Source organism: Pan troglodytes, chromosome 13 (genome assembly GCF_028858775.2).
Source record: "Pan troglodytes isolate AG18354 chromosome 13, NHGRI_mPanTro3-v2.0_pri, whole genome shotgun sequence".
NCBI classification, from domain to species: domain Eukaryota; kingdom Metazoa; phylum Chordata; class Mammalia; order Primates; family Hominidae; genus Pan; species Pan troglodytes.
In genome coordinates, this window is record NC_072411.2 from 7,965,071 (window position 1) to 7,982,701 (window position 17,631).

A 17,631-nucleotide genomic window follows, 5' to 3' on the forward strand; every position below is an offset into this window, starting at 1 on the left:
CTGCCATCTGTATACACATGGAAATATGTACACTGCCATCTGCATAAACATGGAAATATCTACACCACTATCTCTATAAACATGGAAATACCAACACCGCAATCTGTATAAACATGGAAATATCTACACCGCTATCTGTAAAAAGATGGAAACATCTACACCGCTATCTTTATAAACATAGAAACATCTACACCGCTCTCTGTATAAACATGTAAATATCTACAACACTATCTGTGTAAACATCGAAATATCTACACCGCTATCAGTGTAAACATGGTAATATGTACACCGCTGTCTGTGTAAAGATGGAAATATCTTCACCGCAATCTGTGCAAAGATGGAAATATCTACACCGCTATCTCTATAAACATTGAATTACCACCACTGCCATCTATATAAACTTGGAAATATATACACAGCCATCTCTATAAACATGGAAATATCTACACTGCCATCTCTATACACATGGAAATATCTGCACTGACATCTGTATAAACATGGAAATATCTACACCGCTATCTCTATAAACATGGAAATACATACACAGCTATCTGTATAAACATGGAAATACCTACACAGCCATTTGTATACACATGGAAATATCTACACTGCCATGTAAATAAACATGGAAATATCTACACCATTATCTCTGTAAACATGGAAATTCCTACACTGCTATCTGTATAAACATGGAAGTAACTACATGGCTATCTGTATAAACAGGGAAATATCTACAACGCCAACTGTATAAACATGGAAATACATACAAAGTCATCTGTATAAAAATGGAAATATCTACACCACTATCTCTATAAACATGGAAATATCTCCACTGCCATCTGTATAAACATGGAAATATCTACACATCCATCTCTATAAACATGGAAATATCTACACTGCTATCTGTATAAACATGGAAATACCCACACCGCTATCTATATAAACATGGAAATATCTACACCGCCATCTGTATAAACATGGAAATATCTCCACCGCTATCGGTATAAACATGGAAACATCTACACCGCTATCTTTATAAACATGGAAATACCTACACCGCTATCTGTATAAACATGGAAAATCTACAACACTGTGTGTATAAACATCGAAATATCTCCACCGCTATCTGTATAAATATGGAAATATCTACACCACAATCTCTATAAATATGGAAATATCTACACCGCTATCTATATTAACATGGAAATATCTACAAGAATATCTTTGTAAACATGGAAATACCTAAACAGCTATCTGTGTATACTTGGAAATATGTACACCGCTATCTGTGTAAAGATGGAAATATCTACAACACAATCTGTGCAAAGATGGGAAGATCTACACCGCTATCTCTGTAAACATGAAAATATCTACACTGCTATCTGTATAAACATGGAAATATCTACACCATAATCTGTTAAAACATGGATATATCTACACTGACATCTGTATAAACATGGAAATATCTACACCTCCATCTGTATAAACATGGAAATATCTACAATGCCATCTGTATAAACATGGAAATATCTACACTGCCATCTGTATGAACATGGAAATATCTACACCGCTATCTCTATAAACATGGAAATACCTACACCGCCTTCTGTATAAACATGGAAATATCTACACCGCTATCCATAGAAACATGGAAATAACTTCACTGCTATCTGTACAAACTTGGAAATATCTACACCGCCATCTGTATAAACATGGAAATAAGTCCACCGCTATCTGTATAAACATGGAAATATCAAAACAGATATCTGTATAAATATGGAGATATCTACACTGCTATCTCTATGAACATGGAAATGCCTACACCAATATCTCTATAAACATGGAAATATCTACATGGCTATCTCTATAAACATGGAAATATCTTCACCTATATGTCTATAAACGTGGAAATGTCTACACCTCTATCTGTATGAACATGGAAATATCTACACCGGCGTCTGTAAACACATGGAAATATCTACACCGCTATCTGTATAAACATGGAAATATCTACACCGCTATCTTTATAAACATGGAAATATCTACACCGCTATCTGTATAAACATGGAAATATCTACAACACTAGCTGTTGTAACATGGAAATATCTACACCGCTATCTGTGTAAACATGGAAATGTGTACACCGCTATCTCTGTAACGATGGAAATGTCTACACCACTATCTGTATAAACATGGAAATATCTACACAGTCATCTGTATAAACATGGAAATATCTACACCTCCATCAGTATAAACATAGAAATATGTATAAACATGGAAATATCTACACAGCCATCTCTATAAACATGGAAATATCTACACACTCATCTGTATAAACATGGAAATATCTACACAGTCATCTGTATAAACATGGAAATAACTACACCTCCATCGGTATAAACATGCATATATGTACACTGCCATCTATATACACATGGAAATATCTACACTGCCTTCTGCACAAACATGGAAATATCTACACCGCTATCTCTATAAACATGGAAATACCTACACCGATATCTGTGTAAATATGGAAATATCTACACCGCTGTCTGTATAAACATGGAAATATCTACAATGCCATCTGTATAAACATGGAAATATCTACACTGCCATCTGTATGAAGATGGAAATATCTACACCGCTTTCTATATAAACATTTAAATAGACACAGCGCTATCTGTGTAAACATGGAAATATCTTCACCGCTATCTATATAAACATTTAAATACACACAGCGCTATCTGTATAAACATGGAAATATCTACACCGCCATCTGTAAAAACATGGAAATATCTACACAGTCATCTGTATAAACATGGATATATCTACATCTCCATCTGTATAAACATGGAAATATCTCCAATGCCGTCTGTATAAACATGGAAATATCTACACTGCCATCTGTATAAACATGGAAATATCTACAGAGCTATCTATATAAACAAGGAAATACCTACACCGCAATCTGTATATACATGGAAATACCTACACCGTTATCTGTCTATACATGGAATACCTACACCGCTATCTGTATAAATATGGAAATATCTACACCGCTATCTCTATAAATATGGATATATCTACACCGCTATCTCTATAAACATGGAAATGTCTACACAGCTATCTGTATAAACATGGAAATATCTACATGGCTAAGTATATAAACATGGAAATATCTACACCGCCATCTCTATAAACATGGAAATACCTAGGCAGTCATCTGTATAAACATTGAAATATCTACACCGCTATCTCTATAAACATGGAAATACCTACACCACAATTTGTATAAACATGGAAATATCTACACCACTATCTGTAAAAACATGGAAATATATTCACTGCCATCTGTATAAACATGGAAATAGCCCCACCACTATCTGTGTAATCATGGAAATATCTACTCCAACATCTGAATAAACATGGAAACATCTACACAGCTATCTGTACATATATGGAAATAACTACACCGCTATCTGTATAAATATGGAAACATCTACAGCGCTATCTCTATAAACATGGAAATTTCTACACCGCTATCTGTATAAACATGGAGATATCTACACGGTTATCTATGTAAACATGGAAATATCTAAAGTGCCTTCTGTATAAACATGGTAACAACTACAGAGTCATCTGTATAAACATGGTAATAACTACACCAACGTCTGTATAAACATGGAAATATCTACACTGCCATCTGTATAAACATGGAAATATCTACAAAGCCATCTATATAAAAATGGAAATATCCACACCGCTTTCTGTATGAACATGGATATAGCCACACCGAAATCTGTATAAACATGGAAATATCTACACCGCCATATGTAAAAACATGGAAATATCTTAACGGTCATCTGTATAAACATGGAAATATCCAAACTGCCATCTGTATACACATGAAAATGTACACAGCACTATCTGTATAAACCTGGGAAAATATACATCGCTATCTGTATAAACATGGAAATATCTCCACAGCTATCTGTATGAACATGGAAATATGTACACCGCCATCTGTATAAACATGGAAATATCTTCACCGCTATCAGTATAAATATGGAACTATCTACAATGCCATCTCTATAAACATGGAAATATCTACACCGCCATCTGTATAAACATGGAAATATATACACCACCATCTCTATAAATATAGAAATATCTATACAACTCCCTATATAAACATATCTATACCGCTATCTGTATATACATGGAAATATCTACACTGCTGTCTGTATAAACATGGAAATACCTACACCGCTATGTGTATAAACATGGAATTATCTACACCGCTATCTCTATAAACATAGAAATATCTAAAACCACATCTGTATAAACATGGAAATATCTACACCGCTATCTCTATAAACATGGAAATGTTTATACCGCTATCCATATAAACAGGGAAATATCTACATGGCTATCTCTATATACATGGAAATATCTGTACCGCCATCTGTATAAACATGGAAATACCTACACAGTCATCTGTATAAATATGGAAATATCTACACCGCTACCTGTATAAACATGGAAATATCTACACCACCATCTGAACAAACATGGAAATACCTACACCGCCATCTCTATAAACATGGAAATATCTACACCGCTATCTCTATAAACAAAGAAATATCTTCGCCGCCATCTCTATAAACATGGAAATATCTACACCGCCATCTGCATAAACATGGTAATATCTACACCGCGATATGCATAAACATGCAAATATGTACACCACCATCTGTATAAATAGGGAAATATCTACACCGCCATCTTTATACACATGGAAATATCTACACCACTATCTGTGTAAACATGGAGATATCTACACCGCTATCTCTACATACATGGAAATATCTACACCGCCATCAGTATAAACATGGAAATACCTTCACCGATAATTGTGTGAATATGGAAATATCTAAACCACTATCGCTATAAACCTGGAAATAACTACACCGCTATCTGTATAAACATGGAAATATCTACACCGCTATTTCTACAAACATGGAAATATCTACACCGCAGTCTGTATAAACATGGAAATGTCTACACACTCATCTGTATAAGCATGGAAATATCTACACCACCATCTCTATAAACAAGGAAATATCTACACTCTCATCTGTATACACATGGAAATATCTACACAGCTATCCATATAAACATGGGAATATCTACATCACTATCTGTATAAACATGGATATATCTCCACCGCTATCTGTATAAACATGGAAATATCTACACCGCTATCTTTATAAATTTGGAAATATCTACACCGGTACCTCTATAAACATGGAAATGACTATATCGCTATCTCTATAAACATGGAAATACCTACACCGCTATCTGTATAAACATGGAAATATCTACACCGTTATCTGTAAAAACATTTAAATATCTACACCGCTATCTGCATAAACTTGGAAATATCTACACCGCAATCTGTGTAAACATGGAAATATGTACACCGCCATCTGTATAAACTTGGAAATATCTACACCGATATCTGTATAAACATGGAAATATCTTCACCGCTATCTTTATACACATGCAAATATCTACACCGCTACCTGTAAACATGGAACTATCTACACAACTATCTGTGTAAACATGGAAATATGTACATCGCTATCGGTATAAAGATGGAAATATCTACACCGCAATCTGAGGAAAGACGGAAATATCTACACAGCTATCTGTGTAAACATGAAAATATCTACACCGTGAGCTGTATAAACATGGAAATACCAAGACCGCTATCTGTAAAGATGGAAATATCTACACCGCCATCTGTATAAACATGGAAATATCTATACTGCCATCTGTAGAAAGATGGAAATATCTACACCGCTATCTCTATAAACATGAAAATATCTACACTGACATCTCCATAAAAATGGAAGTATCTACTCCGCCATGTGTATAAACACGGAAATATCTACACCACCATCTGTGTAAACATGGAAATATCTACACCGCTATCTGTGTAAACATGGAAATATCTACACCGCCATCTGCATATCCATGGAAATATCTACGCCGCCATCTGTATAAACATGGAAATATCTACACGGCCATCTGTGTATAGATGGAAATATCAACACCACCATCTGTACAAACATGGAAATATCTACACCGCTATCTCTATAAACATGGAAATATTTGCACTGCCATCTGTAAAAACATGGAAATAGCTATACAGTCATCTGTATAAACATGGAAATATCTACAATGCCGTCTGTATACACGTGGAAATATCTACACAGCCATCTGTATAAACATGTAAATATATACACTGCTATCTCAATAAACATGGAAATATCTACAAAGCCATCTCTATAAACATGAAAATATCTACACTGCCATCTCCATAAACATGGAGCTAACTACTCCGCCATCTGTATAAACATGGAAACATCTACACCGCCATCTGTGTGAATAAGGAAATATCTACAATGCCATCTGTATAAAGGTATAAATATCTGCACCGCGAGCTGTATAAACATGGAAATATCTACATCGCTATCTGTATAAACGTGGAAATACAAACACCGCTATCGGTATAAACATGGAAATATCTACAACGCCATCTATGTAAACACGGAAACATCTACACCGCTATGTCTGTAAACATGGAAATAACCACACCGCTATCTCTATAAACATGGAAATATCCACACCGCCATCTGCATATCCATGGAAATATCTACAACGCCATGTGTATAAAGATGGAAATATCTACACGGCAATCTGTGTACAGATGGAAATACCTCCACTGCAGTCTGTATAAACATGGAAATAGCTACACCGGTATCTGTATAAACATCGAAATATCTACACCATGATCTGTATAAACATGGAAATATCTACACCACCTTTTGTATAAAGATGGAAATATCTACACCACGATCTGTATAAACTTGGAAATATCTACACCACCTTTTGTATAAAGATGGAAATATCTACAACATTATCAGTATAAACACGGAAATATCTACAAAGTGATGTGTATAAACATGGAAATATGTACAGCACTCTCTGAATAAAGACGGAAATACCTACACCGCTATCTGTAAAAACATGGAAATATCTACACCACTATCTTTATAAATATGGAAATATTTACACCGCTATCTCTATAAACATGGAAATATCTACACCGCTATCTCTATAAACATGGAAATATCTACACCGCCATGTGTATTAACATGGAAATACCTACACAGTCAACTGTATAAACCTGGAAATATCTACACTGTCATCTATTTAAACATGGAAATATCTACAGAGAACTCTGAATAAACATGGAAATATCGGCACAGCCATCTGAATAAACATGGAAATATCTACACCGCTATCTCTATAAACATGGAAATAACTACACCGCCATCTGTTTAAACATGGAAATATCTACACAGCCATCTCCATAAACATGGAAATATCTACATCGCTATCTGTATAAACATGGAAATAGCCACACCGCTGTCTGTATAAACATGGGAATATCTACAACGGCATCTGTATAAACTTGGAAATATCTACACCCTTATGTGTCTACATATGGAAATATCTACACCGCCTTCTCTATGAACATGGAAATGCCTACACCGCTATCTGTATAAACATGGAAATATCTACATTGCTATCTGTATATACATGGAAATATCTACAACGCCATCTGTATGAACTTGGAAATCCCTACACTGCCATCTGTATAAACATGGAAATATCTCCACCACTATCTGTATAAACATGGAAATATCTCCACCGCTATCTGTATAAACCTCGAAATATCTAAACCGCCATCTGTAAAAACATGGAAATATCTACATAGTCATCTGTATAAACATGTAAGTATCTACACTTCCAACTGTATAAACATGGAAATATCTGCTGTACCATCTGTATACACATAGAAATATCTACACAGACAACTGTATAAACCTAGAAATATCTACACCGCTGTCTCTACGATCATGGAAATACACCGCCATCACTATAAAAATGAAAATACCTGCACCGCCATCTCCATAAACATGGAACTATCTACAGTGACATCTGTATAAACATGGAAATATCTACACCGCTATCTGTAAACATAGAAATACCAACACCGCTATCTGTATAAAGAAAGAAATATCAACATTGCTATCTCTGTAAGCATGGAAATATCTACACCGCAATCTGTATAAACATGGAAATAGCTACACCGCAATCTGTAGGAACATGTAAATATCTACACCGCTATCTGTATAAACATGGAAATATCTAAACTACTATCTCTATAAACATAGAAATATCTTCGATGCTGTCGGTGTAAACATGAAAATATCTACAGAGTTATCTGTATAAACATGGAAATATCTACAACACTATCTTTGCAAAGATGGAAATATCTACACCGCTATCTGTGTAAACATGGAAATATCTACACCGCTATCTGTATAAACATGGAAATATCTACACCGCCATCTGTATAAACTTGGAAATATCTACAATGAAATCTATAGAAATATGGTAATATCTACACGGCGATCTGTATAAACATGGAAATATCCACATAGCTATCTCAATAAACATGGGAATATCTACACTGCTATCTGTGTAAACATGGAAATATCTACACCGCCATCTGTATAAACATGGAAATATCTACACGGCCATCTGTATAAACCTGGAAATATCTACACCGCCATCTCTATAAACATGTTAATATCTACACCGTGATCTAAATAAACATGGAACTATCTACACTGCAATCTGTATAAACATGGAAATATCTACACCACAATCTGTATGAACATGGAAATATCTACACCGCTATCTGTATAAACATGGAAATATCTACACCGCTATCTCTGTAAACATGGAAATATCTACACCATGATCTGTATAAACATGGAAGTATCTACAATGCTAACTGTATACACATGGAAATATCTACACCGCTATCTGTATAAACATGGAAATATCTACACCACCATCTGTTTAAACATGGAAATATCTACATCGCCATCTGTATAAACATGGAAATATCTGCTCTGCTATCTGTATAAATATGGAAATATCTAAATAGCTATCTCTATAAACATGGAAATATCTACACCGCTATCTGCATAAACATGGAAATATCTACACTGTCATCTGTATAAACGTGGAAATATCTACACCACCATCTGTATAAACATGGAAATATGTACACTGCCATCTGTATACACATGGAAATATCTATAAAGCCATCTGTATAAACATGGAAATATCTCCACCAGTAACTCTAAAAACATGGAAATACCTACACCGCTATCTTGAGAAACATGGAAATATCTACACAGCTATCTGTCTAAACATGGAAATATCTTCACCACTATCTGTGTAAAGATGGAAATATCTACACCGCTATCTGTATAAACATGCAAATATCTACACCGCTATCTGCATAAACTTGGAAATATCTACACCGCTATCTGTATAAACATGGAATTATTTACACCGCCATCTGTTTAAACATGGAAATATCTACACCGCAATCGGTATAAACATGGAAATATCTCCCCCGCTCTCTGTATAAACATAGAAATATCTACATGGCTATCTGTGTAAACACGGATATATCTACACAGCTATCTGTATAATCATGGAAATACATTCACCGCTATCTGTATAAACATGGAAATACCTACTCAGCTATCTGTATAAACATGGAAATACCTTCACCGCTGTCTCTATAAACATGGAAATATCTACACCGCTATCTCTATAAAGATGGAAATATCTTCACATCTACCTGTATAGACATGGAAATATCTACAATGCTATCTGTGTAAACATGGAAATATCTACACAGCTATCTGTGTAAACATGGAAATATCTTCACAGCTCTCTGTGTAAACCTGGAAACATCTACAATGCTATCTGTGTAAAAATGGAAATATCTACAACGCAATATGTGCAAAGATGGGAATATCTACACAGGTATCTCCGTAAACTTGGAAATATCTACACCACTATCTGTATAAACATGGAAATATCTACATCACCATCTGTATAATCATGGAATATCTACACTGCTATCTGTAAACATGGAAGTATCTACACCGCTATCTCTATAAACATGGAAATATCTACGCCACTATCCCTATAAACATGGAAATATCTCCACCGATATCTCTATGAACTTGGAAATATCTACACCGCTATCTGTATACACATGGAAATATCTACACAGCCATCTGTATAAACATGGAAATGCCTACAACACTATCTCTAAAAACATGGAAATACATACATCACTATCTTTATAATCTTGGAAATATCTACACTGCCATCTGCATGAACATGAAAATATCTACATTGCCATCTCCATAAATATGGAACTATCTACTCTGCCATCTGTATAAACATGGAAATATCTACACCGCCATCTGAGTAAACATGGAAATATCTACACTGCCATCTGTATAAAGATGTAAATATCTGCAGCGTGAACTGTATAAACATGGAAATATCTACACTGCTATCTGTATAAACATGGAAATACCAACACCGCTATCTGTATAAACATGGAAATATCTACACCGACATCTCTATAAACATGGAAATATCTACACTGCCGTCTGCATAAACATGGAAATATCTACACTGTCATCTGTATAAACATGGAAATATCTACACCACCATCTCTATAAACATGGAACTATCTTCGCTGCCACCTTTATAAACATGGAAATATCTACACAGCCATGTGTATAAACATGGAAATATATGTACTGCCATCTCTAAACACAAGGAAATATCTACACAATGATCTGTATAAACATGGAAATACGTACACCGCTATCTGTATAATCTTCGAAATAACTGCGCCGCTATCTGTATAAACATGGAAATATCTAAAACACTATCTCTATAAACATGGAAATATCTACCCTGCCATCTGTAGAAAGACGGAAATCTCTACAGCGCGATCTGTATAAACATGGAAATATCTACACCACTCCCGGTATAAACATGCAAATATCTACACCAATATCTGTATAAACATAGAAATATCTACACCGCTATCTCTATAAACATGGAAATATCTACACCGCTATGTGTATAAACATGGAAAATTCACACCACTATCACTATAAACATGGAAAAATCTACACTGCCATCCGTAAAAACATGGAAGTATCTACACAGTCATTTGTATAAACATGGAAATATCTATACCACCATCTTAATAAACATGGAAATATCTACAATGACATCTGTATACACATGGAAATATCTCCACAGCCATCTATAGAAACATGGAAATATCTACACCGCTATCTGTATAAACGTGGAAATATCGACATTGCTATGTGTACAAATATGGAAAGATCTACACCGCTATTTCTATAAACAAGGAAATGTCTACACCGCTATCTGTATAAACATGGAAATATCTAAACCGCTATCTCTATAAACATGGAAATATCTACAACGCTATCTGTGTAAACATGGAAATATCTACACAGCTATCTGTCTAAACATGGGAATATCTACACCACTATCTGTGTAAAGATGGAAATATCTACACCGCAATCTGTGCAAAGATGGAAATATCTACACCGCTATCTGTGTAATCATGGAAACATCTACACTGCTATCTGTATAAACATGGAAATATCTACCCAGCCATCTGTATAAACATGGAAATATCTACAATGCCATCTGTAGAAAGATGGAAATATCTACACTGCGATCTGAATAAACATGGAAATATCTACATCGCTATCTCTATAAATATGGGAATATCTACACCGCTTTCTGTCTAAAGATGGAAATACCTACACTGCAATCTGTGCAAAGATGGAAATATCTACACCGCTGTCTGTGTAAACATGGAAATATCTATACCGCTATCTGTATAAACTTGGAAATATCTACACCACCATCTCCATAAACATGGAAATAACTACACCGCCATCTTTATAAACATGGAAATATCTACAATGCTATCTGTATAAATATGGAAATATCTAAAGAGCTATCTCTATAAACATGGAAATATCTACACCGCTATCTGTATAAACATGGAAATATCTACACCGCTATCTGTATAAACATGGAAATACCTACACTGAAATCTGTATAAACATGGAAATATCTACACTGTCATCTGTATAAACATGGAAATATCTACATCACCATCTCTATAAACATGGAAATGTCTACACTGCCATCTGTATACACATGGAAATATCTACAGAGCAATCTGCATGAACATGGACATAGCTACACCACTATCTCTAAAAACATGGAAATACCTACACCGCTATCTGTATAAACATGGAAATATCTGCACAGCAATCTCTATAAACATGGAAATATCTACTCCGTCATCCCTATAAACATGAAAATAGCTACAATGCCATCTCCATAAACATGGAACTATCTACACCGCCATCTGTATAAACATGGAAGTATCTATACCGCTATCTGTATACACATGGAAATAACTACACAGCCATCTCTATAAACATGGAAATATATACAAAGCTATCTGTGTAAACATGGAAATATCCACACTGCTATCTCTATAAACATGGAAATATCTACACCACTATCTGCATCAACTTGGAAATATTTTCACCGCTATCTGTATAAACATGGAAATATCTACACCGCCATCTATATAAACATGGAAATATCTCCACCGCTATCTGTATAAACATGGAAATATCTACACCACTATCTGATTCAACTTGGAAATATCTACACCGCTATCTGTATAAACATGGGAATATCCACACTGCTATCTCTATAAACATGGAAATATCTACACCACTATCTGCATCAACTTGGAAATATCTACACCGCTATCTGTATAAACATGGAAATATCTACAACGCTATCTGTGTAAACATGGAAATATCCACACTGCTATCTCTATAAACATGGAAATATCTACACCACTATCTGCATCAACTTGGAAATATCTACACCGCTATCTCTATAAACATGGAAATATCTATACCACTATTTTTATAAACATGGAAATATCTACAACGCTATCTGTATATACACGGAAATATCTACTACGCTATCTGAGTAAACATGGAAATATCTACACAGCTATCTGTGTAAACATGGAAATATCTACACAGCTATCTGTGTAAACATGGAAATATCTACACAGCTATCTCTGTAAACATGGAAATATCTACACAGCTATCTGTGTAAACATGGAAATATCTACACCGCTATCTGTGTAAAAATGGAAATATCTACACCGCAATCTGTGCAAAGATGGAAATATCTACACCGCTATCTCTATAAACATGGAAATATCTACAACGCTATCTCTATAAACATGGAAATATCTACAACGCTATCTCTATAAACATGGAAATATCTACACCACTATCTGTGTAAAGATGGAAATATCTACAACGCTATCTGTATAAACATGGCAATATCTACACTGCTATCTGCATAAACTTGGAAATATCTACACCGCTATCTGTATAAACATGGAATTATTTACACCGCCATCTGTTTAAACATGGAAATATCTACACCGCTATCGGTATAAACATGGAAATATCTCCCCCGCTATCTGTATAAACATAGAAATATCTACATGGCTATCTGTATAAACATGGGGATATCTACACAGCTATCTGTATAATCATGGAAATACCTTCACCGCTATCTGTATAAACATGGAAATATCTCCATCGCTATCTCTATAAACATGGAAATATCTACACCACTATCTTTATAAACATGGAAATATCTACACATCTACCTGTATAGACATGGAAATATCTACAATGCTATCTGTGTAAACATGGAAATATCTACACAGCTATCTGTGTAAACATGGAAATATCTTCACAGCTCTCTGTGTAAACCTGGAAATATCTACAACGCTATCTGTGTAAAAATGGAAATATCTACAATGCAATCTGTGCAAAGATGGGAATATCTACACAGCTATCTCCGTAAACTTGGAAATATCTACACCACTATCTGTATAAACACGGAAATATCTACATCACCATCTGTATAAACATGGAAATATCTACACTGCTATCTGTATAAACTTGGAAATATCTACACCGCTATCTCTATAAACATGGAAATATCTACACCGCTATCTCTATAAACATGGAAATATCTCCACTGATATCTCTATGAACTTGGAAATATCTACACCGCCATCTGTATAAACATGGAAATGCCTACAACACTATCTCTAAAAACATGGAAATACATACATCACTATCTTTATAAACATGGAAATATCTACACCGCCATCTGCATGAACATGAAAATATCTACATTGCCATCTCCATAAACATGGAACTATCTACTCTGCCATCTGTATAAACATGGAAATATCTACACCGCCATCTGTGTAAACATGGAAATATCTACACTGCCATCTGTATAAAGATGTAAATATCTACACCGTGAACTGTATAAACATGGAAATATCTACACTGCTATCTGTATAAACATGGAAATACCAACACCGCTATCTGTATAAACATGGAAATATCTACTCCGACATCTCTATAAACATGGAAATATCTACATTGCCATCTGTATAAACATGGAAATATCTAACTGTCATCTGTATAAACATGGAAATATCTACACCACCATCTCTATAAACATGGAAATATCTACACTGCTACCTGTATAAACATGGAAATATCTACACAGCCATGTGTATAAACATGGAAATATCTGTACTGCCATCTCTAAAAACATGGAAATATCTACACAATGATCTGTATAAACATTTAAATACCTACACCGCTATCTGTATAATCTTCGAAATAACTGCGCCCCTATCTGTATAAACATGGAAATACCTAAACCACTATCTCTATAAACATGGAAATATCTACACTGCCATGTGTAGAAAGACGGAAATCTCTACACCGCGATCTGTATAAACATGGAAATATCTACACGGCCTTCTGTGTATAGATGGAAATATCAACACCGCCATCTGTACAAACATGGAAATATCTACACCGCTATCTCTATAAACATGGAAATATCTGCACTGCCATCTGTAAAAACATGGAAGTACCTATACAGTCATCTGTATAAACATGGAAATATCTACAATGCCATCTGTATACACATGGAAATATCTACACAGCCATCTGTATAAACATGTGAATATCTACACTGCTATCTCTATAAACATGGAAATGTCTACACCGCCTTCTCTATAAACATGAAAATATCTACACTGCCATCTCCATAACTTGGAACTAACTACTCCGCCATCTGTATAAACATGGAAACATCTACACCGCCATCTGTGTGAATAAGGAAATATCTACAATGCCATCTGTATAAAGATATAAATATCTCCACCGCGAGCTGTATAAACATGGAAATATCTACACCGCTATCTATATAAACGTGGAAATACCAACACCGCTATCGGTGTAAACATGGAAATATCTACAACGCCATCTATATAAACATGGAAATATCTACACCGCTATGTCAATAAACGTGGTAATACCTACAGCGCCATCTCTATAAACATGGAAATATCTACACAGCTATCTCTATAAACATGGAAATATCTACACCGATATCTGTATAAACATGGAAATATCTACACCGCGGTCTGTATAAACATGGAAATATCTGCACCGCAATCTGTATAAACATGGAAATATCTACACCGCGGTCTGTATAAACATGGAAATATCTACACCGCTATCTGTACAAACATGGAAATATCTACACTGCTATCTCTATAAACATGGAAATATCTACACCGTGATCTGTATAAACATGGAAATATTTACACCGATATCTGTATAAACATGGAAATTTCTAAACCGCGATCTGTATAAACATGGAAATATCTTCACCACGATCTGTATAAACATGGAAATATCTACACCGCTATCTGTATAAACATGGTAATATCTACATCACCATCTATATAAACATGGAAATATCTACAGCGCTACCTGTATAAACATTGTAATATCTACACCACCATCTATATAAACATGGAAATGTCTACACCGCCACCTGTATAAATATGGAAATATCTACAATGCCATCTGTTTACACATGGAAATATCTACACCGCTATCTGTATAAACATGGAAATAACTACACCGCTATTTGTATAAACAAGGAAATATCTACACCGTGATATGTATAAACATGGAAATATCTTCACCGCCATCTCTATAAACATGGAAATATCTACACCCCTATCTGTATAAACATGGAAATATCCACACCGCTATCTCTATAAACATGGAAAAATCAACACCGCTATCTCTATGAACATGGAAATATCTACACCGCCATCTCTATAAACATGGAAATATCTAAACCAAGATCAGTATAAACATGGAAATATCTGCACCGCTATATGTATAAACATGGAAATATCTCCACTGCTATCTCTATAAACTTCGAAATATCTACACCGCCATCGGTTTAAACATGGAAATACTTACAAAGTTATCTGTATAAACATGGAAATGTCTACACCGCCATCTGTATAAATATGGAAATATCTACAATGCCATCTGTTTACACATGGAAATATCTACACCGCTATCTGTATAAACATGGAAATAACTACACCGCTATTTGTATAAACAAGGAAATATCTACACCGTGATATGTATAAACATGGAAATATCTTCACCGCCATCTCTATAAACATGGAAATATCTACACCCCTATCTGTATAAACATGGAAATATCCACACCGCTATCTCTATAAACATGGAAAAATCAACACCGCTATCTCTATGAACATGGAAATATCTACACCGCCATCTCTATAAACATGGAAATATCTAAACCAAGATCCGTATAAACATGGAAATATCTGCACCGCTATATGTATAAACATGGAAATATCTCCACTGCTATCTCTATAAACTTCGAAATATCTACACCGCCATCTGTTTAAACATGGAAATACTTACAAAGTTATCTGTATAAACATAGAAATATCTACACCGCCATCTGTATAAACATGGAAATATCTACACAGCCATGTGTATTTACATGGAAATATCTACACCGCTATCTATACAAACATGGAAATAACTACACCGCTATCTGTATAAACATGGAAATATTTACACCGCGGTCTGTATAAATATGGAAATATCTAGACCGCTATCTGTATAAACATGGAAATATCTACACCGTGATCTGTATAAACATGGACATATTTACACCGTTATCTGTATAAACATGGAAATTTCTACACCGTTATCTGAATAAATATGGAAATATCTACACCGCTATCTCTATAAACATGGAAATATCTACACCGCCATCTGTATAAACATGGAAATAACTATGCAGTCATCTGTGTAAACATGGAAATATCTACACCACCATCTGTATAAACATGGAAATATCTACAATGCCATCTGTATACACATGGAAATACCTACAAGGCAATCTGTGTATAGATGGAAACATCAACACCGCCATCTGTGCAAACATGGAAATATCTACACTGCTATCTCTATGAACATGGAAATATCTACACTGCGGTCTGTATAATCATAGAAATATCTACACCGGTATCTGTATAAACATGGAAATATCTACACCACG